This window comes from Capra hircus, chromosome 3 (assembly GCF_001704415.2).
Source record: "Capra hircus breed San Clemente chromosome 3, ASM170441v1, whole genome shotgun sequence".
Lineage (NCBI taxonomy): Eukaryota > Metazoa > Chordata > Mammalia > Artiodactyla > Bovidae > Capra > Capra hircus.
The window spans coordinates 24,013,518-24,040,848 of NC_030810.1; the positions used below are offsets into that span (position 1 = coordinate 24,013,518).

Here is a 27,331-nt window from a genome sequence, read left to right on the forward strand (position 1 = left end):
CAATTCCCTATGAAGCTACATAATATTTTCACCAGTGAGTGAAATATTAAAAAAAAAAACAACCCTGGTATATAATCCTCCAGTCAAAACTCCAAGGAGTTGAAAATTTGGGGGATTAGTTTTTTAAAAGTATTAAAAGTTATATTCATTAACAAACTAAATCAGTGGGGTTTCAGAGCAGAAATCAATAATCAAACAATATTTCTGCAGCAAAATATATGAATATTCACACTAAGTGGCATAAATAAAGATTGTCACCTCATATCCAAATCTACCATTTTGGGATTTCAGAATTAAAGATGAAAGATTATGGCCCTATACCAACTCACTCAGTAAAACAAGTGTGTATGCTAAATTACTTCAGTTGTGCCCAACTCTTTGCAACCCTATGAAATGTACCCCCCAGGCTCCTCTATCCATGGGATTCTCCAGGCAAGAATACTAGAGTGGGTTGCCATGCCCTCCTCCAGGAGTCATCTCGACATAGGAATCTAACCCATGTATCCTGAAGCTCCTGCACTGCAGGTGGATTCTTTACCAGTAAGCCACTGTAGAAACCCTATAAACAACACTGCTGCTGCTGCTGCTAAGTCGCTTCAGTTGTGTCAGACTCTGTGCGACCCCATAGATGGCAGCCCACCAGGCTCCCCCATCCCTATCTGCTACTAAACATCAAAGCATCTATATTTCAACCTGGCCTCCTCCATGTCCCTCTGCAGAGGTGCCAGACAGATCTGCCTAAAATGCAAATCTGAACATATTAGGAGCATTGGCTGGTGATGGGTGTGGGGAAGAAAGTAATATTTGGCCCAGAAGACCTTGGGATGAGAATTTGCTTAAAGTCTCACAGTCAGGTAGGGGGATTTAAGATTGCTGTCATTTTTTTAGGGATTAGTTTTGACAACTGAAAAATCATAGCATAACTTCCATGGTCTGAATGTTTGTATTCCCCCAAAATTCATATGTTGAAATCTTAATCCCCAAAAGAGATAGTATTAGCAATCCCCTTTAAAAGGGGATTGGGACATGAGGGTGAAGCCTGAAGTGCATTTACAAGAGAGATTCCCACAGAGCTCTGTAGACCACTTCTATCATGTGAGGATACAACAAGAAGCCTGCAACCCAGAAAAAGACCCTCAGTAGAATCTGAACAAGTTGCACATATAGCCTCCAAACCTATGAGCAACAAATGTTGTGTACAAACTACACAATCTAGGGGATTTTGCTGTAAGATGTAGGGTATATGAAGGGTTAAGATAGTGACCTATGATTAAGAACTGCCTACCTAATTTGTGGGGGCCAATGCAAAATGAAAATATGAGCCCCTTAGTTCAAAACTTATTAAGAATTCTCAGAAAACATTAAAACAGGCATAGGATATTTCTTAGTGTAAAGCTTCACAAGTCACACATTGTTGAAGGGATTCCATCCATTACTAAGACCTTAAAAAGAAAGCAGGTTACAGGATGATTCATTTTGAAAAACACAGTATCTGATATTTAGCAGGCTAGAGGGCAAACTGCCAGGCTGACCATTTGCTTTCTGTGTGACTTTTGAGAAAATACATATCTGTTTTAGTCTAAATGCCTCCCTGTAGAAAAATACAAACAATGCCTACCTCTAAGAACCATTGTGAATATCAAATTAAATACTATATGTGAAAGAGTATAGTTCAAACATGTCCTAATAAGTAAATAAATATTTCAGAGTAATGAGAGCTTCTTGTGCTTTGTTTTCTATATTTTCCCCTCTCTGATGAAAAGAAAGTAATCAGGCCTGTGTATTCTCTTGCCTCAAGGGTCCCACAGGCCTGAAGACGGAAGTTTCTGAAGACAACTTCTGTTCTTAGCTCTTATGAACACCTAACACTGTTAAGGAAATATACTAGCTAGAGTACCAAAGGACAGAGAACACTGACTTCAAGTTGGCCATAATGGAGAGATAACCCTGGTGGGAGGCAGTTGTAGGATTTCCTCTTTGTCAGTTCAGGCCATTTGACAAGAAGAAACCAAGATGGCATTGGATCTGCTAGAGAGTTTTGGGGAGAATTTCCCATGAAGGATAAGAATAAAGGACTAAGGCTGAGAAAAGAGAGCTTCCAAATAGCAAAGCAGGGTCTGGTACCTGTGAAAGGAGGGAAGAGGGCAGAATTGGACAGGAAGAACTTCAAGCTGCAGTGCTGTTCTGAGAGAATCTCACATAAGCCAATAAAGAATCTGAGAAATGTTGCCCTTGTCAATATTCCACACTGGGCAGTAATGGTATAGCTCTAGTTATTTGACCAAACCTGGTCCAGTGACTGAGAGTAGCTCAGGGGACATGTGGTCTGATATGTCACCTAGAGTTTATCTGTTGACGATATTCTCCAGAGCAGGTTTTCTTGAAGGAAGCTATTAGTAGCTCATGGATAGTAAAGTGTCTGCCTACAATGTGGGAGACCTGGGTTCGATCCCTGGGTTGGGAAGATCTCCTGGAGAAGGAAATGGCAACCCACTCCAGTACTCTTGCCTGGAAAATCCTATGGACAGAGGAGCCTGGTAGGCTACCGTCCATGGGGTCACAAAGAGTTGGACACGACTGAGTGCCTTCACTCATCATGGCAACCACCCCACTATACTCACACGTCAAATGAGAAGAGGGCTGAGGCCTCTGGATAAGACAACTATGGTGAGTCTTCTGAGACTGGATGAGCACAGAGATTCTCACACCTTGATGTGGTATGGAAGTAGCAGGGATATGAATTCAAGGGGCTGTACAGGCTTGTGCTTCTCCATCATTAGATTTCTCACCCTTAAAGTCTCATTTCAAATGTACCACTGCCTCCACGATGTCTCCCCTGATCTTCCAGGATTCTTTTCAAAGTTTGAGTTTTGTCATCTTACTGTTTACCAAATGCACACTAGAAGTTAACCAATGCATCTTTGGTTGGAATGCAAAATTGGTTCAAGAATGAAAATCAATCAATGTAAAATACCATATTATTAGAATGAAGGGCATAAACTACATGATTGTCCCAACTGATGTAGAAAAGGGATTTGAAAAAAATAAATACCCTTTCATAATAAAAACACTCAAAAAATGATGATTAGAAAAATACACCTCACCATAATAAAAGCTATATATGAAAATACCCTCTTATATATATATATCCTCTCTATATATTATATATATATATCCTCTATATGTATTTTATCCTCTCTATATGAAAACATATAGATAACATCCTCTTCAATGGAGAAAAACTGAAATATTTCCCTCTAACATCAAGGCACGAATTCCAGTTTCTTGATTTCTATCCGCCATAGTACTAGGGGGCAAAAATAACAATTAGGCAAGTAAAATAAATAAATGCCATTCAAATTGGAAAGGAAGAAATAAACTTATGTGGTTTTTGGACTGTATTATCTTATACAAAGAAACCCTAAAGAGTAAAAACACAAATTGTTAAAACTCATAAGTTCAGTAAAGATGCATAATTCAAAAATCAACATACAAAAATCAATTGGGTTTATATAAGCTAACAGCAACCTATCAGAAAACAAACTTAAGAAAACAATTTCATTTATAATTGTATGGAAAAGAACAAAATATTAGAAATAAACTTAACCAAGGAGGTGAAAGAATTGTACACTGATAATTACATACTAATAATGAAATAAATTAAAGAAGGTACAAATGAATGGAAAGACATCTCAAGTTCATAGACTGGAAACCTTAATATTGTTAAAATGTTCATACTACCCAAAATGACTTTAATAGAATCTCTATAAAAAGCCTAATGGCAATTTTTTATTTTATAGAAATAGAAAAAAAAATCCTAAAATTTATCTGCAATTTCAAAGAACCCCCAAAAGACAAAACACTTATGGGAGAGAGAAACAAAGCTAGATGTCTCACATTTCCTTCTTTCCAAACAAAGCTACAGTAATCAAAGCAGAATGGGCAGTATGGTATTAGTATAAATACAGACATATAGACCCTTGGAACAGAATAGAGAGACTAAATATTATATATATATAATTTGAACATACACATGTCATATATAATGTTCAAATGATCTTTAACAAGAGTGCCAAGGCTATGCAACAGGGAAAGAATAGTCTCTTCAATAAATGGGGGTGTTAGAAAAACTGGATATTTACATACAAAAATTGCATGCATATCACATACAAAAATTAGCTCAAAATGGATTAAGTAGCTAAATATAATAACCATAAAACTCCTAGAACATTGGGGAAACTTTCATGACATTAAATTTGGCAATGATTTCTTGGATATGTTACCCAAAGCACAAGCATCAAAAGCAAAAGTAAACAAAGGAGACTATATCAAATTTAAAGACTTCTGCACAGCAAGTGAAAAATAAATCAACAAAGTTAAAAGGAAAACTAAGAGATGGGAGAAAATATTTGCATTCATATATCTGATAGAGGGTTAATATCTAGACTATATAAAAACCACAGCTCAACAACAAGAAAATAATTCAATTAAAAGCATGGGCAAAGTACTTAATAAACATTTCTCCACAAAAGATATATAACTGGCAATGGCAACCCGCTCCAGTGTTCTTGCCTGGAGAATCCCAGGGACGGGGGAGCCTGGTGGGCTGCCATCTATGGGGTCGCACAGAGTCGGACACGACTGAAGTGACTTAGCAGCAACAAGCATATTAAAGATCCTCAATTTAATCAAAACTACAATGAAATATTATCTCACACCTATTCAAGTGGCTACTACTTTTTTAAAAAAGAAAATAGCAAATGTGCATGAGGACATGAGAAACTGGGACCCTTGTGCACTGTTGGTGTGGAAAACAGTATGGAGGCTGAACAAAAGTTAAAAATGGAGTTACTAGACAATTCAGCAATCTCAATTATGGGTACATACATGATAGAACTGAAAATGGGCTCTCCAAAAGGTATTTGCACATCCATGTTCACTAGCAAATTATTCACAAGAGCCAAGAGGTAGAAGCAACCTCAATGTCCATTGATAGATGAACGGATAAAGAAAATATGGTGTACACACAAAATGGAATACTATTCAGTCTTAAAAATAAAGAGAACCCCATGGAAGCAACCTAACTGTCCATCAACAGAGGAATGAATAAAGAAGATGTGATACATACATAAAATGGAATATTGCTCAGCAATAAAAAAAATGCTATCAGCAGCAACAGGTATAGACCTAGACATTGTAATACTGAGTGAAGCAAGTCAGAAACAGAAAGACAAGTATCATATAATATCAGTTATTTGTGAAATCCAAAAAAGCATGGGAATTCCAGAAAAACATCTTCTGCTTCACTGACTATGCTAAAGCCTTTGATGATATGGATCACAACAAACTGTGGAAAATTCTTAAATACCTTGGACTGCCTTAAATTCTTAAAGAGAGAGACCACCTTACACATCTCTAGAGACCTGTATGCATGTCAAGAAGTGACAATTAGAACCAGACATGGACATGGAACAACAGACTAGTTCAAAATTGGGAAATGAGCATGTCAAGGCTGTATATTGTCACCCTGCTTATTTAACTTATATGCAGAGTACCATCATGTGAAATGCCAGGCTGGATGAATCACAAGGTGGAATTAAGATTGCCGGGTGATATATCAATAACCTCAGACATGCAGATGATAACACTCTAAGAGTAGAAAGCAAAGAGGAACTAAAGAGTCTTGATTAGGCTTGACTGTGGTGTTGGAGAAGACTCTTGAAGAGAGTCCCTTGGGCTGCAGGGAGATCCAACCAGTCTATCCTGAAGGAAATCAACCCTGAATATTCACTGGAAGGACTGATGTTGAAGCTGAAGCTCCAACACTTCAGTCACCTGATGTGAAGAGCTGACTTACTGGAAAAGACCCTGATGCTGGGAAAGACTGAAGGCAGGAGAAGGGGATGACAGAGGATTGGTTGGCATCACCAACTTATGGACATGAGTTTGAGCAAATTTTGGAAGATGGTAAAGGACAGGGAAGCCTGACATCTGCAGTCCATGGGGTCACAAAGAGTCAGATAAAACTGAGTGACTGACCACCAACAAGAACATTTGTTCTCAGGGTGAGAAGTGGGAAAAGGAAAGTTTTTGTTCAATGAGTACAGAGTTTTAGTTTGTAAGATGAGAAAATTTTAGAGAGGTGTTGCACAAAAATGTGCATATAGTTAACCCTACTGTACTATATACTTAGAATTGGTAAGATGCTAAATTTTATATAATGTGATTTTTACCACAATAAACACATGATATTAAGTAATAGAGATTTATTGGATGAATGACTAAAACATTTTTCTTCCTGCAACATTCAAAACTCTCCAAGATATATCAAGGAGGGTTCCTATTATTTATTCCAAAATACATGCCTTTGTAAAATAGTCTTAAATGAAATAAAACGAATTCATTAAAACTGTACTTAATGAGAATTTTCATGGTTAACTTCTTTATTGTTTTTTAATGTAGATTTATTTTAATTATTGGTTACAATATTAAAGGAGGTTATATATTAAAAATATATCAACATTTGAAGGAGTCTTTAATCAAAAGTCTTTATATCCTGTGCACAATTTTCTATGCAAAGTTATTTTTAGTCTTCATATGAAAGAAACTAAAAGAAGAGAGGACATGAATATTGTAGCAAATCTTAGTTTTGAAATTGCTTTCTTTTTTTCATCATCACCCACAGCAGGGCATTTATAATTTTTGGTATTCTGTGCCCTAAATATTGAGATTAATATGCTATCCCAAATGGGAGATAACACTCTACTGAAGCAAAAATGAGAGTTAACTCTTTGCATTTAGGTTACAAAATATCACCTTTATTACATATATGCTAATTATCTAAAGCAGCTAGCCAGTTACTACATTACCAAAATCTGACAAAAATATAATAGACCTCAACGTGATAAACTGCTTCCTTCATTACTCATGTAGGCACCGTAAATTTGTACCAACCCTTTTGACAATATAGAAGTATATAGAGCAGTAATTATATACATCTTGACTCACTGATCTTAAACTTTCCCACATGATTTCTTAAATAAATGATAAAACAGGATATAAAAAACACTAACTCTAGAGACTAAAATATGTTCACTAGTTATGTTAGTTTAAAAAATAACTGTTCAACAAAGAGAAAAGGTAAATCATAATATGATTATGCAATTGAATAGTTATTGATTATTAAAATTATAATTGCAAAGATTATGCATGTAACAGTATAGGTTGACATTGGAAGATTATACAAATATTCTCATGTTGACTAATAAAAAGCAATATATAATCTTGCAGTTCTATGACTGCAGCCATTTAAAATGTGTATACATAAAAAAAGAGTATTGGAAGGAAACAGGCAAAAATGGAAATACCTGTGCTTCAGCTGGACTATTTTCTAGTTTTTTAAAATTGTTTTTAAATTTATTTTTGGAAATCAAGATGTAAAGTAAAATAAAACATAAATCTCTTTTCAGATGACAATTCAGAGTATCATCACTTCGGGCTCTGACTAGTCACTTCAAATAGTAAGTTCTCTACCACCTGAGGTTGAAAGCCTAACCAAGATAATTAGAGTTGGAGCAGAGGCTTGCTTTTCTCTGCTGTGCTTGAATTTGGTCTTTTTCAAATATATGCTCAGAAATAGGATTACTGGATCATATGGTAACTCTGTTTTTAGTTTTTTAAAGGAACCTCCATAACTCTTCCCCATAGTGGCTGTACCAATTTACATTCTCACCAACAGTATATGAGTTTCCCTACTGTGCTTGACTTTGGAATTCTACAGGGAATCTTCAAATTGTTCCCATTTTCTCTCTAGCTAGATAATTCATGTTCAGTTGTGAGAACTTGAGCAGCATTTTTAATCTCAGTTTTCTTAATCTCAGTTCAGTTCAGTCACTCAGTCGTGTCTGACTCTTTGCAACCCCATGAATCTCAGCACACCAGGCCTCCCTGTCCATCACCATCTCCCAGAGTTCACTCAAATTCACGTCCATAGAGTTGGTGATGCCATCCAGCCATCTCATCCTCGGTCGCCCCCTTCTCCTCCTGCCCCCAATCCCTCCCAGCATCAAAGTCTTTTCCAATGAGTCAACTCTTCGCATGAGGTGGCCAAAATACTGGAGTTTCAGCTTTAGCATCAGTCCTTCCAAAGAACACCCAGGGCTGATCTCCTTTAGAATGGACTGGTTGCATCTTCTTGCAATCCAAGGGACTCTCAAGAGTCTTCTCCAACACCACACTTCAAAAGCATCAATTCTTCGGTGCTCAGCTTTCTTCACAGTCCAACTCTCACATCCATACATGACCACAGGAAAAACCATAGCCTTGACTAGATGGACCTTTGTTGGCAAAGTAATGTCTGTTTTTCAATATGCTGTCTAGGTTGGTCATACCTTTTCTTCCAAGGAGTAAGCGTCTTTTCATTTCATGGCTGCAATCACCATCTGAAGTGATTTTGGAGCCCAAAAAGATAAAGTCTGATTGATGAAAAGAAACAGAGGAAAACAATAGAGTGGGAACGACTAGAGATGTCTTCAAGAAAATGGAGATAACAAGGGAACATTTCACACAAAGATGAGCACAATAAAGAACAGACATGGTATGGACCTAACAGAAGCAGAAGATACTAAGAAGAGGTGGCAAGAATACACAGAAAAACTATACAAAAAAGATCTTCATGACTCAGATAACCATGAATGTGTTACTCACCTAGAGCCAGAGATCCTGGAATGCAAATTCAAGTGGGCCTTAGGAAACATCACTTTGAACAAAGCTAGTGGAGGTGATGGAATACCAGTTAAGGTATTTCAAGTCCTAAAAGATGATGTTGTGAAAGTGCTAAACTCAATATGACAGCAAATCTGGAAAACTCAGAAGTGGCCACAGGACTGGAAAAGTTCTGTTTTCATTGCAATCCCAAAGAAAGGCAATGCCAAACAATGTTCAAGCTACCACACTATTGAACTCATCTCACATTTTAACAAAGTAATGCTCAAAATTCTCAAAGCCAGGATTCAACAGCAAATGAACTGTACACTTCCAGATGTTCAAGTTGGATTTAGAAAAGGCAGAGGAACCAGAGATCAAATTGTCAACATCTGCTGAGTCATCAAAAAAGCAAGAGAGTTCCAGAAAAACATCTACTTTTGCTTTATTGACTACGCCAAAGCCTTTGACTGTATGGAGCACAACAAACTGTGGAAAATTCTGAAAGAGATGGGAATACCACACCACCTGATCTGCCTCCTGAGAAATCTGTATGAAAGGCAAGAAGCAATAGCTAGAACTGGACATGGAATAACAGACTGGCTCCAAATCAGGAAAGGAGTACGTCAAGGCTGTATATTGTCACCATGCTTATTTAACTTATATGCAGAGTATAACATGTGAAATACTGGGCAGGATAAAGCACATGCTGGAATCAAAATTGCTGGGAGAAGTATCAATAACCTCAGATATGCAGATGACACCACCCTTATGGCAGAAAGCAAAGAACTAAGAGCCTCTTGATGAAAGTGAAAGAGGACAGGGAAAAATTTGGCTTAAAATTCAATATTCAGGAAACTAAGATCATGGTATTCAGTCCCACCACTTCATAGCAAATAGATGGGGAGACAATGGAAATAGTGAGAGACTTTATTTTGGGGGACTCCAAAATCATTGTAGAGGTGATTGCAGCCATGAAATTAAAAGATGCTTGCTCCTTGGAAGAAAAGTTATGACCAACCTAGACAGCATATTAAAAAGCAGAGACATTACCAATGAAGCTATGGTTTTTCCAGTAGTCATGTACAGATGTGACAGTATGACTATAAAGAAAGCTGAGCGCCAAAGAATTGATACTTTTGAACTGTGGTGTTGGAGAAGACTCTTGAGAGTCCCTTGGACTGCAAGGAGATCAAACCAGTCCATTCTAAAGGAAATTAGTCCTGAATATTCATTGAAATGACTGATGCTAAAGCTGAAACTCCAATCCTCTGGGCACCTGATGGGAAGAACCGACTCACCGGAAAAGACCCTGATGCTGGGAAAGGTTGAAGGGAGGATGAGAAGGGGATAACAGAGGATGAGATGGTTGGCTGGCATCACCGATGCAATGGACATGATTTTGAGTAGGCTCCAGGAGTTGGTGATGGACAGGGAACCCTGGCATGCTGCAGTCCATGGGGTCGCAAATAGTCGGACTCAACTGAGCGACTGAACTGAAGTGAAGTGAAGTGAGTTTACTTGATGTCTTTGTATTAATATATTTCAATATCATTTTATGCTTTTTACTAAAACAATCTTCCTAGTAATGCTAATAATAATAAACATATATTTGTACAGCCGGAGGTCTGCAAACTTTTTCATAATGGCTAAATAACAAATATTTTGTCTTATATGCCATACCTTTTCAGTTACAAATATTCAGCTCAGACAAAGTAATATAAAAGCAGTCACAGATGTAATACTTAAATGAATGGGTATGGCTGCGTTACAATGAAATTTTATTTACAAAATAGGCTGCCAATCCATAAGCCATAGTTTCCTTACCCCCACTATATTACTTTACGTGCATGCATGCTAAGTCGCTTCAGTCATGTCCAGCTGTTTGTGATTCTGTGGACTGTAGCCTGCCAGGCTCCTCTTTCCATGGTACTTCCCAGGCAAGAATACTTGAGTGGGTTGCCATGCCCTCTTCCAGGGGATCTTCCCATCCCAGAGTCTGAACTTGCATCTCTGCAACTCCTGCACTGCAGGCAGATTTTTTACCACTGAGCCACTGGGGAAGCCCATGTTACTTTATAAAGCATATTATTTATGTCACCTTAAGTTTTTCACATTTCAAAAACCTAGAGGAAAGCCGATTTACTATTCTTATATCCGTTTCACAGATGAGAAGAACTAGGGACCTTACAGTGCTAAGTAATATATTCAGCAGACAAAAGTGCATCTTAATTATCAATTAAATATGCAACAATAGCCCATAAGTATGAGTCAGGATAAGTGAAGGTCAAAGCACTTCCACAAACAAGCAGGTTTGTGGATCATTTGCTCGTACATAATGTCTGAAGTAGCAACGATCCCTTGCTGTAAGTTGTATCACCAAACTTCAAGGTCTGTGGAGCAAACTGGTATAAGTAATAAGGCATGGTAAACAGATACAGTGCCCCACCAGTGGGTGCCACATCACTAGAAGCACTCAAACAGAAGCTGAACACCCTCTGTTAGGAGAAGTACAGAAGGGATCAAGAATAGGGAATGAGAAAGCTACACAGAATGATGGCTGAGGTTCCTCCTAGAGCTGAGATCCAGTATCCTTGGACATGGAATATGGCTACATCAAATGCTTCAGAAAGATCATCTGAGATTAAATTTTAAAAAAAGTTTAATGGAAAAAAATGATGAGATCACAGTTTAAATGGGGGGGGGAACAAGGAACAAAGAGGTGACTTAGAAGGAATTTAAACAAAGGAATTGGAATTTGCTTGGTTGAAGACCAACTTAGAGGCATCCAGAACTTCTTGCAGGAAAAGATTTGTAGTGCTATTAACTTTTCTTTTCAGCTAAGAATGAAGAGGGAATGATCATTACAGACTTGTTAATGCAGAGGGAACCTAGAGGTTATCTGCCATCTTAAAAAATTTTTTGAATAGTGGCTAGAGTTTCAGAAAGGATAAGTGATTCAACTGAGGGCAAATAGGGAGTTAACAGAGGAAAAGAAGAAACAGGCTCCCAATCTACCCTGACACTCTCCAAAGCCCTTTGCTCTTCTATTTGTCTAGTTGCCTGTCACCACCACAATCATACAAAAATTCCAATTTTTCTTGTTTTACAGGTGGGAGGAAGCTAAGAAAGTCAAGTGGTTCAGTAGATAAAGAGTAGAACTAGAATTCAAATTCCAGCTTCTCAATTTCTAATCAAATCCTGTCTGTCCTCCTAAGCTCTTTCTCGTGCCTAGAACTAAGCTGGTTGCCTGACACTACTTATTACAAATATTGCTGAAAGCTCAGTAAAATATTTAAACTTGGACTCATTTATAAATGTCACCATGAACATTCTTACTTGAGAGAAAATCTGAGCTCCTATATATAGAACTGACAAACAGTGAAGCAAAAGGGGAAACTCGGTGGTTCTATGCCCTTGGAAGATGCTTTTAAGGTTTCATATGACCAGGAAATCAGATTAGCTACTACAAGAGAAGTCTTCACTTAAATTTCTGGGTAAAAAATGAATTATGTATTTTTTAATACTTCACTTGCTTGACTTACATAAAAGTATAATCCAATTGAGGATTCTGATAATTGTAGAAGTGCAGGCAGCAGACGGAGCAAGGAGAAAGAGCGCTGTCCCCTGAATAACCAACAAAATTCCTTGCCAGGCTATACTTCTGGATTCTGTTTCTATGGATCCAGTTAAATATATTTTCAGTCCTGTGGTCTAGTAAATTCAATTCATTTCTAAATGGCTTGTGAAATGAAACAAAATGATGATCCTACAGATGGAAGTGGTCAGAGGCAGAGTAGTGACTATCACCATGGACAGTAATGTTCATGCAGCAAAAATAATTCAATTACCTTTTAACCTTGTAATTCTCAGAAAGGCTTTGAGGTCCCAGAGGATCTGCCCAATATGCTGTTAAATCTATAAAATCTTCTTTAAATTGATGCCTCAAATGGCCCTCTGATCTTGGCACCAGATGACGGCCAATTATAGTCAGAATAACATTTTATTTGCAATGTATCCTAAAAATGGTGGATTATAATGCTACCAGAAAGCTTCACTAAGAATGAGGGAGTCTTTCTAAAAATCTCTAGGAAAGAAACTATATGTACTGAAAATTATATATGCCAGACCCTGTGCTAGGTGCCTTACATACTTTTAGTATTTCTCACGACTCTGAAATAGGTATATTCTTTCTTTTCTTACAGATAAGGAAAATGAAGCTTAGAAAGGTCCAACAACTTGCCCAAGATACATAACCAAGCAAAGCTTGGTAGCAGAGCTAGGACTAGAACTCCAAAACTTATGTTCTTTCTATTATAGCTCCTAAGTTGCCTATCCCAATCCTAAAATCATATTATTACATAATTCCGCCTTTCTATTCTGCCTTTTAATTCACTAACAACTATCTTGATAGTTTACTGCCTATGACAATGACAGTGACCATTCATTTATTCCACAGTCATATGCTAGATTCATTTGACCCTTGGAAATGTTACATAATCTGTACACTTAAAGGAACTCATAGAGAGTGGAAAATAAAGAGGCATGTGGTACATCATAGATACAGAACATTCCCATCATTGCAGAATTAAACGGTGCTGCTATAGATATTTGGCTTTAGGATAGCAGGCTGGATATTCTTATGCTCCAGAGCTGTCCAAATGGCAGCTGTGGAAGATATAGGGAACTATGTTTCTCAGAATGACTTTTCCTGTATGGTTATGGGTTAACGTTGGTCAAAAGAGTAACTTGCACATGATTTAGAAAGTGAAAACAAAGCAGTAGCCTTTGTCTGTGAAGATATTTTCTTAGGCATCAAACACACAGATACCCTGCAGATTGTAGCTTGTCCTCCCCCTATCTTGCTCTAAATTTCAGCTCTTTCCCCTTATCTCTGGCTCTGCTGACTAGACAGAGCCACCTGACACAAGATTTTTAGGTGCAGACACACAGAATCAGTAGTTACACAAAGGCCAGTTTCCAAAGTCCTCTTCATAATTACCTACTCTGCTGTCTCACTTTGATCCCTTGCTTCTTAAGATTAATGGGTTAGTGATCCTTCAACTTTCTGGTCACTCCTCCAGATCCTTCCACAGTTATGAAATGTCTGATTTCTTCCATGAATTCCTATCCCCTCCACACTCATAATGAGTCTGCTCCTCACATGATACCCTGACTGGCACAACAGCTATCCTAAGAAATTATATTTAAGTTGGTACGAATGTAACTGTGGTTTTGGACTCTGAATTTAAAAGCATTATAACTAGGCTCAAACAAAGCTTTATTAATCAAAATAGGAACCATTACAATTAACAGATCATTTTTGTCAACAAGAAATGAGTCAATTCCTAGGCAGGTTGATAAGAAGTCCGGGTTCCCTGAGGAGGAGAGAGAGGCTGGGGTTCTCAAAAAGGAGGAAAGGACAAACTATTTTTTTCTCTATATTCCTTAGTCTTAGCCATATAAAATGCTTTTTTTTTTTCTCCTTTAAGCTAGGAACTGATGATTACACAACAGACAACTCAGTTTAAATTCTGTGGTTTGGTTAGTGGTTTAGTCACTAAGTTGTTTCCGATTCTTTGCAACCACATGGACTATAGCTTCCAAGGCTCCTCTGTCCATGGGATTCTCCAGGTAAGAATACTGGAGTGGGTTGCCATTTCCTTCTCCAGGGGCTCTTCCCAACCCAGGAATTGAACCTGGGTCTCCTGCATTGCAGGCAGATTCTTTACCAACTGAGCTAGGGGTTATGTAACAACAACGTATCCTGCTTGAGGACAGTTTCTCCTTCCTGAAAGCCTTCTGACTAATCCTGATATCTTAGAATGTATATTACGGGAGTGGGTCTGGTAGGATCTCTCTATTGTTGAATTCTAAGCCTGTTATCTTAAAATGTAAATAGTGTGAGTGGGTCTGGAAAATTTTCACAAACTTGAGACATTCTTTTGATTTATTTAAATAATTAATTAAAAAGTATATAACTCCCTTGCTAACACTAGTGAGGGGGGCATTCTCCATCACCATTCTAGTAACTCTGTCAGAAACTTTCTCTGTCCCTTTCTTTTAATAAAACTCTGCTACACAAAAGCTCTTGAGGGATCAAGCCTGGTCCCTGGTCCTGAAGCTTAATCTTCTTTGGAGATCAAGAATCCAACATCATTTACCATAAGCTATCAGAAATGTTTGTTTATTCCTGTAGTGTAAAAATCTGTGCAATGGGATTTGATGAACTCTTGAAAAGCATTTTCTGTCTCCTACTGGTTGTGGAAACATTCTCCCTGCAAAAAGTTGTCAAGATACTTGAAAAAGTGGTGGTTGGTGAGAGGTCAGGTGATCACCGTGGGTGAGGCAAAACTTCATAGCCCAATTTGTTCAACTTTTGTTGTTATGGAGAAGAATTGGGCCCCTTCTGTTGACTAATGCTGGCTGCAGGAATTGCACTTTCCAGTGCAGCTCATCGATTTGCCAGCATACTTCTCAGATGTAATGGTTTGCCTGGAAATCAGGGAGTTGTAGTGGATTAGATGGGCAGCCAACCACCAAACAGGGACTATGACCTGTTTTGGTGCAAGTTTGGCTTTGAGAAATACTTTGGAGTGTCTTCTCAGTCCAACCACTTAGCTAGTCATTGCTGGTTCTTGTATAAAATCCACTTTACACCACACAACACTTCAAACTAATGTGTTTTTGTTTTTGTTTTAGGTCAGCTCATGAGGCACTCACTTACCAAGCTTTTTCACCTTTTTTGTGCTGTGCTGTACTTAGTCACTCAGTTGTGTCCAACTCTTAGAGACTCTATGGACTGTAGCCCAGCAACCGCCTCTGTCCATGGGATTTTCCAGACAAGGGTACTGGAGTGGGTTGCCATGCCCTCCTGTAGGGAATCTCCCCAACCCAGGGATCAAACCCAGGTCTCAAGCATTGCAGGCAGATTGTTTATAGTCTGAATAATCAGGGAAGCCCATCAGCTTCAATGATGCTCTCAGTTGGTCATTGTCAACTTCAGATGCCTGGCTACTATGTTTCTCATCTTCAAGACTCTTGTCTCTTTTGCAAAACTTCTTGAACCATCACTGCACTGTACGTTCTTTAGCAGTTCCTGGGCCAAATGCACTACTGATGATGTGAGTTGTCTCTGCTGCTTTATGACCAATTTTTAATTCAAATAAGAAAATCTCTTGAATTTGCTTTGTGTCTAACATAATTTCCATAGTATAAAATAAATATAAAATACAAAGCTAGTAATAAGTTACTAGTAAAAAAGCATAAAGTGAGAAATGTGCATTAAAATGATATGTAATATAACCACATTTATTAAGAATGTATTCCAATATCAGAAAGAATGGAGCTGGAGGAATCAACTTCCTGACTTCAGGTTATACTAAAAAGCTACAGTCATCAAGATAGTATGGTACTGGCACAAAAACAGAAATAGAGACCAATTGAACAAGATAGAAAGCCCAGAAATAAACCCATGCACCTATGGGTACCTTATTTTTGATGAAGGAGGCAGGAATATACAATGGGGTAAAGGCAGCCTATTCAATAAATGATGCCGGGAAAACTGGATAGCTATGTGTAAAAGAATGAAATTAGAACACTTTCTAACACCATACACAAAGATAAACTCAAAATAGATTAAAATCCTAAATGTAAGACCAGAAACTATAAAACTCTTAGAGGAAAACATAGGCCGAAGAACACTTGATGACATAAATCAAAGCAAGATCCTCTATGACCCACCTCCTAGAATAATGGAAATAAAAACAAAAATAAACAAGTGGAACCTAATTAAACTTAAAAGCTTTTTCACAGCAAAGGAAACTATAAGCAAGGTGAAAAGAAAACTCTCAGAATGGGAGAAAATAATAGTAAATGAAACAACTGACAAAAGATTAATTTCCAAAATATACAAGCACATACAACTCAATGACAGAAAAACAACCCAATCAAAAAGTGGGGAAAAGACGTAAACAGACATTTCTCCAAAGAAGACATACAGATGGCTAATAAACACATGAAAAGATGATCAACATTGCTCATTATTAGAGAAACGCTAATCAAAACTACAATGTGATATCACCTCACATTGGTCAGAATGGCCATCATCAAAGTCTGTTGCTGCTGCTGCTGCTAAGTCACTTCTGCTGCTGCTAAGTAGGTTCAGTTGTGTTCGACTCTGTGCGACCCCAGAGATGTCAGCCCACCAGGCTCCCCCATCCCTGGGATTCTCCAGGCAAGAACACTGGAGTGGGTTGCCATTTCCTTCTCCAATGCATGAAAGTGAAAAGTAAAAGTGAAGTCGCTCAGTCATGTCTGATTCCTAGCGATCCCATGGACTGCAGCCTACCAGTCTCCTCCCTCCATGGGATTTTCCAGGCAAGAGTACTAGAGTTGGTTGCCATTGCCTTCTCCCCATCAAAGTCTACAAACAGTAAATGCTGGAAAGTGTGCGGAGAAAAGGGAACACTCTTGCACTGTTGGTGGGAATGTAAACTGATACAGCAACTATGGAAGATGGTATAGAGATTCCTTAAAAAATTAGAAATAAAACCATCATATGACCCAGCAATTCCACTCCTAGGCATATACCCTGAGGAAACCAAAATTGAAAGAGACACATGTATCCCATTGATCACCACAGCACTATTTACAATAGTTAGAACATGGAAGCAACCTAGATTTCCACTGACAAATGAATGGATAAAGAAGTTGTGGTATATATACACAATGGAATATTGCTCAGCCGTAAAAAAGGAACGCATTTGAGTCAGTTCTAATGAGGTGGATGAACCTAGAAACTATTATACAGAGTGAAGTGAGTCAGAAAGAGAAAGATAAATATCGTATGCTAACGCATATATATGGAATATAGAAAAATGGTACTGAAGGATTTATGTACAGGGCAACAATGGAGATACAGACATAGAGAATAGATTTTTGGACATGGGGAGAGGGGAAGAGGGGGTAAGATGTATAGAGAGAGTAACATGGAAACTTATATTACCATACATAAAATAAATAGCCAATTGGGAATTTGCTGTATGGCTCAGGAAACTCAAACAGGGCTCTGTATAAACCTAGAGGGGTGGAATGGGGAGGAAGACGGGAGAGAGTTTCAAAAGGGAGGCGATATATGTATACCTGTGGCTGATTCATGTTTTTACAGAAAACAACAAAATTCTGTAAAGCAATTATTCTTCAACAAAAAATAAGTTAACTTTTTAAAGAAGAATGTATTCCAATATCAAATAGCAAATTTCAACAATGCAAAACCGCAATTACTTTTGCACCAATGAAACAGCAAAGGACTCACCAGCACTAGCTCTGTTCTGAGAATCAGAAAGCCTCAGAAGTGTGGTATTGCTAAAAGAATATAGACTTTAGAGTCAAATAGACAAACACTCAAATCCTGGCACTACCACTTACTAAATGTTTAAAACCTAAACAAATCATTTTATCACAATTTCCTCCTGTCTATTGATATAAAGAAGATAACACCATCACCTCAAGCAGTCAATGAGAGAATGAAGCAATAAAATGAATGGCAAGTACCTGACACAGTGTGTGGCCAAAGTAGGTGCTGTATCAATAGTAATGCTTACTCTGTTGTGAAGGAGAAGGGGGCAGCAGAGGACGAGATGGTTAGATAGCATTAATGAATCAATGGACATGAATTTGAGCAAAATCAAATAGTGGAGGACAGAGGAGCCTGGTGTACTGCAGCGCATGTGGTTGCAAAGAGTTGGACATGACTCAACAACTAAACAACGATATGCAGTTGCCAACTGTGTATACACACATACATACACATATGTAGAGAAAATAAGTAAAGGAAATTCACAAGCATTTTAAGGTAGCTCTCTGCAGATAATAGAATTATGAGTGATTTACTAATTTTTTAATTTTTTTATTTTAGAAAGCACCATCTTTCATGAGGATATATTATTTTAAAGTTATAAGCTGATTACTTATTTCTAGTAAAATACATATTTTGCTCAGGTTCAAAGAAATTGGTGTAATATAAAGTTCATCTCTTAAGGAATTGGAAATCAAAACATGGTTTAAATTCTAGACCTGGCACATTCTAGTGATGTGACTTCGGACAAGTTTCTTAGCCTGTAAGCATCAATTCTCATCTGTGAAATGAAGATAAAAATATCTAATTCATGTGGTTGTTTTGAGGATTAAATGCAATAATATAAGCTAATTTCTTATTACAGAACATGGCACATCATCAGAATTCAATGTATGGTACTGGCGTAGTTAATTGAAGTGGTTCAGTTCAATTCAGTCACTCAGCCATGTCCGACTCTTTGTGACCAAATTAACTGCAGCATGCCAGGCGTCCCTGTCCATCACCAACTCCCAGAGTTCACCCAAATCCATGTGCATTGAGTCGGTGATACCATCCAACCAACTCATCCTCTGTTGTCCCCTTCTCCTCCTGCCCTCAATCTTTCCCAACATCATGGTCTTTTCAAATGAGTCAGCTCTTTGCATCAGGTAGCGAAAGTATTGGAGTTTCAGCTTCAACATCAGTCCTTCCAATGAAGAGCCAGGACTGGTCTCCTTTAGGATGGACTGGTTGGATCTCCTTGCAGTCCAAGGGACTCTCAAGAGTCTTCTCCAACACTACAGTTCAAAAGCATCAATTCTTCGGCGCTCAGCCTTCTTCACAGTCCAACTTTCACATCCATACATGACCACAGGAAAAACCATAGCCTTAACCAGATGGACCTTTGTTGGCCAAGTAATGTCTCTGCTTCTTAATATGCTGTCTAGGTTGGTCATAACTTTTCTTCCAAGGAGTAAGCGTCTTTTAATTTCATGGCTGCAGTCACCATCTGCAGTGATTTTGGAGCACAGAAAAATAAAGTCAGCCACTATTTCCATTGTTTCCCCATCTATTTCCCATGAAGTGATGGGACCAGATGCCATGATCTTCGTTTTCTGAATGTTGAGCTTTAAGCCAACTTTTTCACTCTCCTCTTTCACTTTCATCAAGAGGCTCTTTAGTTCTTCTTCACTTTCTGCCATAAGGGTGGTGTCATCTGCATATCTGAGGTTATTGTTTCTCCCAGCAGTCTTGATTCAAGCTTGTGATTCCTCCAGCCCAGTGTTTCTCATGATGTATTCTGTATATAAGCTAAATAAGCAGGGTGACAATATACAGCCTTGACATACTCCTTTTCCTATTTGGAACAAGTCTGTTGTTCCATGTCCAGTTCTAACTGTTGCTTCCTGACCTGCATACAGGCTTCTAAAGAGGTAGTAAAGGGTACTATCAGTAGTAATAACAGCAAACATAAACTAACAAATATAACACTAACAACAATGAACAACAATAATAATAATGCTAAAGTAAAACTGAACTTTAGGGAACAGTTAGGCTAATTGTGTCACTTGGTTATGAAATTGAGGTCCGGAGGAGCTGCACCAAGGAATTGAGGTCCAAGATCACACAATTGGATAAAAACAGTCTTCTCTGTCCCAATCTTCTGGCTTTATAGCTCAAAAAATTTAGATTACAGAGAATGTCAATTTAGTCTAACTGGTATGTTTAAACACCCTCAATGCTAGATGAGCAAGACAAGGTCTTGCTTCTGAAGAATTCATATTCTACTACAGTCACATATAGCCATTCCTATTGTGAAAACACTATCAAGGGCTATTCAGTTCAGCTCAGTTCAGTCGCTCAGTCATGTCTGACTCTTTGCAACCCCATGAACAGCATCACACCAGGCCTCCCTGTTCATCACCATCTCCCAGAGTTCACTCAGACTCACGACCATCGAGTCAGTGATGCCAGCCAGCCATCTCATCCTCTGACGTCCCCTTCTCCTCCTGCCCTCAATCCCTCCCAGCATCAGAGTCTTTTCCAATGAGTCAACTCTTCTCATGAGGTGGCCAAAATACTGGAGCTTCAGCTTTAGCATCAGTCCTTCCAAAGAAATCCCAGGGCTGATCTCCTTCAGAATGGACTGGCTGGATCTCCTTGCAGTCCAAGGGACTCTCAAGAGTCTTCTCCAACACCACAGTTCAAAAGCATCAATTCTTCAGTGCTCAGCCTTCTTCACAGTCCAACTTTCACATCCATACATGACCACAGGAAAAACCATAGCCTTGACTAGACGGACCTTAGTCGGCAAAGTAATGTCTCTGCTTTTGAATATGCTATCTAGGTTGGTCATAACTTTTCTTCTAAGGAGTAAGCGTCTTTTAATTTCATGGCTGCAGTCACCATCTGCAGTGATTTTGGAGCACCCAAAAATAAAGTCTGACACTGTTTCCACTGTTTCCCCATCTATTTCCCATGAAGTGATGGGACCGGGTGCCATGATCTTCATTTTCTGAATATTGAGCTTTAAGCCAACTTTTTCACTCTCCTCTTTCACTTTCATCAAGAGGCTTTTTAGCTCCTCTTCACTTTCTGCCATAAGGGTGGTGTCATCTGCATATCTGAGGTTATTGATATTTCTCCCGGCAATCTTGATTCCAGAGCTATTACACAGATATAAAACTTTGCAGTGGGACCACAGAGAAAGGAACTAGTAGTTCTGTTTGTCTTAGGGTAGGGACAGAGAAAGTTCACAGAGGTGTTCTCTGAGCCAGGTCTCAAAGGAACAAAAATATTTTGATAGAGAATTAAGAGGGAAAAGGGCATGAAATGCATACAGCTTTGTGTAAATGAAGATCTGAATACTTTAGGATGCACTGTTATATAGGGAGAAGTTTGTTGTGGGTTCACCAAGGATAAATTCATTATTCAGCTACTCAAAACAATACTTACTGAGCACTCCTCTGGGCCAGGCAACATGCTAAACTGTTTAGGTGGTATGAGAAGGTCTCTAATTGCCAAGTCAAAGAAGTGGGACTTTATTCTATAGACAATGGAAATAGTTTTTCAAGACAAAAAGGAATAGGATCAAAGTTTCTTCCTTTTTTTTTTTATCTGATTATGTTACTGTTGACTGGACTATTTCCCCTGGGGAGGACCTAGACATTGGGGATCAAAAGTGCCACTAGCATTAAAACAAAAATTTCTCTAAGAGCTACAGCTGAAAATGGAGCAGACCTTTCTGGAGCATTTCATTTTGTGTCTGATGCTATGACAGCAGGAAAGTATCAGCCCTTCCCCATTGATTTTCTAGTGGCAGCAGCAAAACTGCACTTTGAGGAAAGTGACTCTGGGTTGATTAAGATTTGAAAAATGTTGAATTTATGCTATAAATTCTGGCTAAAGCTGAAGAGGCGCTAATGTGATTGGAACTCCTGCAGTAACTGTCAGAGGCAGGAGATCGATCTGAAATTCATGTTCAACAGTCCTACTTTACCCATTGGACCAAGCCCTGTTTTTTTAAGTAGGCAACTTCTTTAAGAAATACAGGAATGCCAGGTCAGCTTGTTCCCACCCCCTCACTGTTGTTGCTTCACATTCCAGGCACATCAAACTGATTGATATTTTAATATTTAAACGAAGTGCAAACACTCACCTCAACCTTCAAAGAAAGAAAAAAAAGCTGAAAATGTATTAAGTTTCTTAAATTGAGAATTTCCATGGCAAAGATATATTTGGTACACAGAATTTACTATATGTCAGCCTAACCTTCTCTCTGCTCCAACATTCCTTAAAATTCACTAGGTATTACATTTTGTTTCAGCAATAGTTCGCCTCTGCAGGGATGATGGGCTGGGTCAATGAACATCTTCATTTATATCTGCAAACTCTGCTTTTCAATCCCCAGATGATCCTCAACCCACAGTACAGAAAATCAGGTGTTTATTGTCATTCTGGTCTCTCAGCCTAATGCTTTGCTTCAAAAAGAATGAAACTTCCCAAATCCTAAAAGAAAAAACTAAGTCAAACCATCAGTCTTGACTCTTTTTCAAGTAGCTAGGGCCCCTGTTCTAGAATGACACAGGGGAAAAAAAATGTCAGGTACAACTCACCCTGTATGCCAAGCTACAATAGAGAAACATTTGCTATTATAAAGGTACTGTTTGGTATAATTCTGAACTATCTCCCTTGGTGGGGAAAAAAAAGACATTTGTTTTCATATATTTGCACTGAAATATGCATACACATTAAGAAGTCATTCAGATGAAATAAGCACATATGTGCCCAGTTCTGGGTTAAGTATGACATTTAACATGCTCTTATGATACCCTGGGCTACCCAGTCAGGGCACCTATATATTGTAATGTAATTGTTTGGCTACAGGTATCATCTTGAAGAGAAAAAGACTGGTCTCTTTTTTTAATAATCATATTGTCAGTAATGGGTTAATAATTGGAACATGTTAGATATTCAGTTATTCAATAACTATTGAATGAATGAAAGAATGCCTGAATAAAATTGAGGGAAGTACAAGGAAAATGGGAGTGAAGAAAAGAGAAAGAAGGAAGAAAGGAGCACAGAAAGGAGGAGTATGGAACGTGTCTTGGAAGTGATGTTAAAAGTATACTAAACCAGTCCATTCTAAAGGTCCCCTGGTGGCTCAGATGGTAAAGCATCTGTATATCAATGTGGGAGACTTGGGTTCAATTCCTGGGTTGGGAAGATTCCCTGGAGAAGGAAATGGCAACCCACTTTAGTACTCTTGCCTAGAAAATCCTATGGATGGAGGAGCCTGGTGCAGGCTACTGTCCATGGGGTTGCAGAGTTGGACACAACTGAGTGATTTCACTTCACTTCAGCCCATTCTAAAGGAGATCAGTCCTGGGTGTTCTTTGGAAGGACTGATGCTAAGCTGAAACTGCAATACTTTGGCCACCTTATGAGAAGAGTTGACTCATTGGAAAAGACTCTGATGCTGGGAGGGATTGGGGGCAGGAGGAGAAGGGGACAACAGAGGATGAGATGGCTGGATGGCATCACCGACTCGATGGACATGAGTTTGAGTGAACTCCGAGAGTTGGTGATGGACAGGGAGGCCTGGCATGCTGCAATTCATGGGGTTGCAAAGAGTTGGACATTACTGAGCGACTGAACTGAACTGAACTGATTATTAGATAGATATTAATAGATAATGTGGTCAATCTATCTGGGCTTCCCAGGTGGCACTAGTGGTTAAGAAACTGCCTGCCAGTGCAAAAGATATAAGAGATATGGGTTCAATCCCTGGCTTGGGAAGATCTATCTGCCTACATGTATGTATCAGTGTTCCTCTCTAAAACATAATCTCATAAAACAGAGCATCCTCTCTACCCCTTTGACTACAAAAGGATTAATAGGAAGATACTCTGTTCTCCATCTAATCAAGACTTGAGGATCCAGAGACTACATTAACCAAATTATCCATGGACCAGAGAACTAAACAGCTGTTCTGCTGCACCAGAACAACTTTTGATGAAATATAGATCTTCCATCAGAGTCTTCACCCATGTTCCTCTATCTTTCAGAGACTTAATTTCAAGAAAACAACACAGAACATTGGTAGCCCAAAGCATTGTGAAATGCATTTTCACCACACGTCCTAAGGCAAAGGTCAGATACCAGAAACAAAGAACCGTGCAAACAGAAATAATGTGATGTTCTGTGTAATACACGCTGTATATCCATGTACCAGAAAATAAAGAAAATAAGGTAAGGGTGTGGTGTGCATAAATGTGTATGTGTGTATGTTTGACAAGTAGTGGGAGAAGTAAAACAATCTGAATGCACCATAAATAGCCACCCTAAAAAAAGAGATTCTTCTAACATAGGAATTAAAGTGAAAATTGTGCAACATTATTTCTTATAGCAAAAAAAGGAAAAAAAAAAACAAAAAAATCATATTTTCAACTTATTAGATAGTAATACATTTATATGTTTGAGACATTTGTTTCATGAGTATTATGTACTCTGAGAATATATCTCAAGATATAACATTGTGTGAATAGAGCAGAATGTAAGACTATATTGCAAAATGTTAAATTCTTTCATGTAAATTACTTTCTGTTCTCTCTCTCTCCATCTCTCCATTATTAGCAAACTAAAGATTTGAGTTTACTTCTTATGGAAAGAAATCCCAGCTATTTCCTCTTTCTATGCAGCTCTTGGCACAAGGTAGGGCTTCATTAAATAGTTGTTGCATGAATGAGAGAATGAGTAAATACAGGCATGCTCTAGGCCTCTTGACAGGAAGCACTCATTATGCAACGGCTGCTGCCAAATATTGCACCCCACTGAGAAATGGGTCTTTATTGGGGCTAGTAGTGTTCCATCTGCCCAAGAAATCATGGAAATGTTTCCAAAAACAATGGAAATGTGTATGCATGTATCTTTACATGGTGTGGGAGACACAGGTGTTCTTCCCATCATTGTTCTCCCCAGACCATTAGATATCAGATACCCACAGAAGTCAGACCTCTGGTTACTTGAAAGACCCTTCTTTACTGTGTCAGGGCATTCTCGCATTACAAAACAATTCATTATAACGCAACTACCCCAGCTTTCAACTATACATTGGTAGAATTGGTAATACAAAACTGGGTCAAGAGTATTTAGGTCAAAAGAAACTTGGTTAAGGTGACCAGTTGGTCAAAAATGAACGATGCCAAGCACATTATTCTCTTGTGAATTTATTTTACTTTAACTTCTCCCTTTTATGTGAATATTTAAATTTGCTAATGTCTCTCCAATTTCAAGGGCTTCCCTGGTGGCTCAGATGGTAAAGAATCTGGGTGTAATGTGAGAGACAAGGGTTTGATCTCTGGGTCAGTAAGATAGCCTGGAGAACGGAATGGCAACCCACTCCAGTATTCTTGCCTGAAGAATTCCATGGACAGAGGAGCCTGGTAGGCTACAGCCCATGGCATTAAAAAGAGTTGGACACAACTGAGCAACTAACACTTCAATTTAAAAATTAGCCTTCCTGGACTCCCTACATTTCTCAAGCCAACACACTATCTCTTCCAATCTCTTTAAAAAAAGTCCATCCACCCATCTTTTCACATATGTTTAATAAATTTATCTGAAGGCTTCCTATATGCCAAAAATTGAGCTAAGTGCAGGATAAAATGAAGAGACTATGAAGGATTCTGCAGTCATGGAATTCTCTGTTGAAGGGAATACAAACAAAAATAGACAAGAAAAGAGAAAATATCAAAGAGCTACAGATATTATGCAGATATAAAATTGTAGAAAGTACTGGGTAGTTAGATTGTGTGATTGAAAGTCATCACTTAAGAAGTGACTTTTAAGATGAAATTTGAATAAAGGAACCAGATAAGTAAAGATGGGGGAACAGTGTATCCTAGGCACTGAGAACAACTGGTACAAAAACCTAAGGTAGAGACAAACACAAATTATTTGAGGAATAAATATGTGTGGCTAGAGCATTTTGGACATGAACAGAGTGGTACCAAATGAGGTTGGAGGAAAAGGCAGAAGCTTGAATACATAGAGATGTGTAAGCCAGAGTATGATGTTTGGAATTTATTATAAGTACAACTGAAAGTCACTAAAAGGTTTTAAACAGGGGAACAACAGCATCTGACTTACATTTTCAGCAGATTACTGTAAAAGTAGGCAGATGAAATGAGAGGTATTGCCATAATCTCAGAAGGTGATGGCACCCCACTCTAGTACTCTTGCCCGGAAAATCCCATGGATGGAGGAGCCTGGTAGACTGCAGTCCATGGGGTTGCTAAGAGTCAGACACGACTGAGAGACTTCACTTTCACTTTTCACTTTCATGCATTGGAGATGGAAATGGCAACCCACTCCAGTGTTCTTGCTTGGAGAATCCCAGGGACAGGGGAGCCTGGTGGACTGCCGTCTATGGGGTTGCACAGAGTCAGACATGACTGAGGTGACTTAGCAGCAGCAGCAGCCATAATCTAAGTAAACAATTACAGTGGTTTTCACTAGGTTATAGTAGTGACAAAGGAAAGAAATAGACGAAATGGGATATGTTTTGAGGATAGATCCAATTGACTTACTATTGGATTGGATATGAAGGGTAGGATTATAAAAAGGGTAATCAGTGATGATGACTTCCAGATTATTTCCAACTAGAGTATAAGTTAACTTCTTAAAGAATGTATTCACAATCTCTACTTCCTTCAGTTCAGTTCAATTCAGTCACTTGGTCGTGTCCAACTCTTTGTGACCCCATGAACTGCAGCACACCAGGCCTCCCTGTCCATCACCAATTCCAGGAGCTCACTCAAACTCATGTCCATCGAGTCCGTGATGCCATCGAGCCATCTCATCCCTTGTCATCCCCTTTTCCTCCTGCCCCCAATCCCTCCCAGCATCAGAGTCTTTTCCAATGAGTCAACACTTCACATGAGGTGGCCAAAGTACTGGAGTTTCAGCTTTAGCATCAGTCCTTCCAAAGAAATCCCAGGGTTGATCTCCTTCAGAATGGACTGGTTGGATCTCCTTGCAGTCCAAGGGACTCTCAAGAGTCTTCTCCAGTACCAAAGTTCAAAAGCATCAATTCTTCGGCGCTCAGCCTTGTTCACAGTCCAACTCTCACATCCATACATGACTACTGGAAAAACCATAGCCTTCACTAGACGGACCTTTGTTGGCAAAGTAATGTCTCTACTTTTCAATATGCTATCTAGGTTGGTCATAAGTTTCCTTCCAAGGAGCAAGCGTCTTTTCATTTCATGGCTGCAATCACCATCTGCA

At 38.6% G+C, this 27,331-nt stretch overlaps 1 protein-coding gene across 1 annotated transcript in view; it reads right to left on the bottom strand.

Annotated features, from left to right (window-relative positions):
- The window catches only part of LOC106501971 (cytosolic carboxypeptidase 6), a 1,114,558-nt gene that overhangs the window by 556,376 nt on the left and 530,851 nt on the right, over nt 1-27,331 (bottom strand). The gene's annotated exons all lie outside the window — the stretch shown is intronic.